Below are 2468 nucleotides of genomic sequence, written 5' to 3' on the forward strand. Positions count from 1 at the left end.
TTCTGTTTTTGAATGGAACAAAAAATTCGAAATTTACCTCAGCCATTGTTGCGGATACGAAAAAAATACATAACAATACAAGTAACACCTTCACAACACAATTCAAAGAATGCAATACACACGAGAAGTCTAATCAGAAGTACATTGATGAAACCAACTTCTGTTAACTACTAAATGGGGGCGTGGCAGCGAACCAAGGGCTTGTTGCCAGAAATCAGTGTATGACATTCACCCCTGAATATACAAGCATGCCCGAAGGATCTTAGCATCGTAATTCAGAATAGCGCAGGGACTGCAATATCGCAAACATCCATATGTCCTAGTTACCGCGTTACAAGCTGTACTCGTACACACATCATGCACTTACCGCACAGGAGAAGACATTTTAATTGGTTGGTTTTGGGGAAGGAGACCAGACAGCGTGGTCATCGGTCTCATCGGATTAGGGAAGGATGGGGAAGGAAGTCGGCCGTGCCCTTTCAGAGGAACCATCCCGGCATTTGCCTGGAGTGATTTAGGGAAATCACGGAAAACCTAAATCAGGATGGCCGGACGCGGGATTGAACCGTCGTCCTCCCGAATGCGAGTCCAGTGTCTTACCACTGCGCCACCTCGCTCGGTGAGACATTTTAATTGAGCCTACTGCAGCGTCCATGGAATCTTATTCCTGTACTGTCTGTCGTCTGTTTCGAGTAATCATTTTCGTTAATACGTCATAACTGCCAGTGTTGCGAGAGATGGCTGCTGTGCAATTTGGCATGTGAACAGTGAAAGTGAAGTTATCAGGGACGAACTTTTGCAGAAAATCGAAATGTAACCACCAAATGTAGGAGCAAGCAATGATAGCAGATGCTAATAATGACCAAAGCAGGAACCTTTTGTCAAAGGTAGTGTGGTAAATTCTGTACAATCCTCGGAACTGAGAGAGCACGAGAAGAGCCATCCAAACTTCTCAGAATATATTGATACACACGAGAACATATTGCGAACATACAGAATGTGTAGAATGCGGTAAATAGCCCCTTCTTGCATTATCCTTTTTCTCGTTAAGTGACAAATAACATCGGGCATCACTTTTCTCGTCAATAATTCTGACTTTTCACTGTGTAAATAAATGTCGTTAAACACGTTTATATATTTACGTTCTTACTTATGCATAATGTGGGCTTTTTTCCCCTGGAAAATAAAAATACCTACTTGGTTTCCAATATTTCGCGTCTTTCGTAGAACACTAACAGGAAAAAGTACGAGTACCTGGGGTAACTTCTCGATGAGTCACGAAAACAAAGTAGACAAAACAAAGACAACACGAAAGCACAAAAACCCATTTATATGAAACGTGTGAACTGAGCGTGCCCCGAAATGCAGAAGTCCGCACTCGCCAGAATCTCTGCAGGTTGATTCAGCTGTCCCCACTGCTGTCGTTTTATGCAACCCGCATTGTTACAGCTGGCCTACAGAAAGAAATGAACAGGACCTTTCTGTTGGAAATTTAACGTCATTAGATATTGTACTGGGACGTATTTTCACTGGATGCAAAAGTGACCTTCAGACTCATGTCCAACCTAGACTCAAACCCTGACCAGGAAGGGTTTCTATTGTGTTGGTGGCACTCACGCCTACCACCGTCCAAAAATTTCCGGATACACGAGCTATTCTCGATATTCAACTTTTGTCTGCGCTCATTGATATTTAACGCCACTAGCATAGTCGGCTACTTCGTTAATGAACGAAAAACGACTTTTGTAAACGTTACGCTGTAGCTAATCATGCTGAGAATTCAAGACAAACTTGACCCTTACAAGCATAGTGGTTTCATAGTCAAAAAGCCTGAGGAATAGAACGATGTAATTACTTTTCTATGCCGCTAAATTTCACAAAAAAGCACTCCGTCTTCAGGCGACGAGTGGCCTACCGGGACCATCCGACCGCCGTGTCATCCTCAAGGACGATGCGGATAGGAGCGGCGTGGGGTCAGCACGCCGCTCTCCCGGCCGTTATGATGGTATTCTTGACAGAAGCCGCTACTATTCGGTCGAGTAGCTCCTAAATTGGCATCACGAGGCTGAGTGCACCCCGAAAAATGGCAACAGCGCATGGCGGCTGGATGGTCACCCATCCAAGTACCGACCAAGCCCGACAGCGCTTAACTTCGGTGATCTCACGGGAACCGGTGTATCCACTGCGGCAAGGCCGTTGCCTAAATTTCACAAAAATGTTGTAAATATTTTCTAATTTGCAAGCGCTCAGCGAAGCCAGTGGTGTAATAATGCTTCAGTGAAAACCAAAACAGGGTCGGATGTGGAGGAAATAATTCGTGCAGTCGCAAATATTTATGCAGTGGTAATAGATGGGAATGCTGTGAACAACATACTAGAAATCCTGACCCTTGGGGCTCAGTGTGAGAGGGGGAGGGGAGGGGGGGGGGGTGAAAATGACGTTCGTATGTTTTTCTTGAATGACTTACC

General features: G+C 44.8%; 1 pseudogene; it reads right to left on the bottom strand.

The window, feature by feature from the left end:
- Positions 1-2084: 2084 nt before the first annotated feature.
- LOC126458951 (5S ribosomal RNA) lies at positions 2085-2201 on the bottom strand (annotated as a pseudogene).
- Positions 2202-2468: the final 267 nt, after the last annotated feature.

The sequence above is a fragment of the Schistocerca serialis genome, chromosome 2 (assembly GCF_023864345.2).
Source record: "Schistocerca serialis cubense isolate TAMUIC-IGC-003099 chromosome 2, iqSchSeri2.2, whole genome shotgun sequence".
NCBI classification, from domain to species: domain Eukaryota; kingdom Metazoa; phylum Arthropoda; class Insecta; order Orthoptera; family Acrididae; genus Schistocerca; species Schistocerca serialis.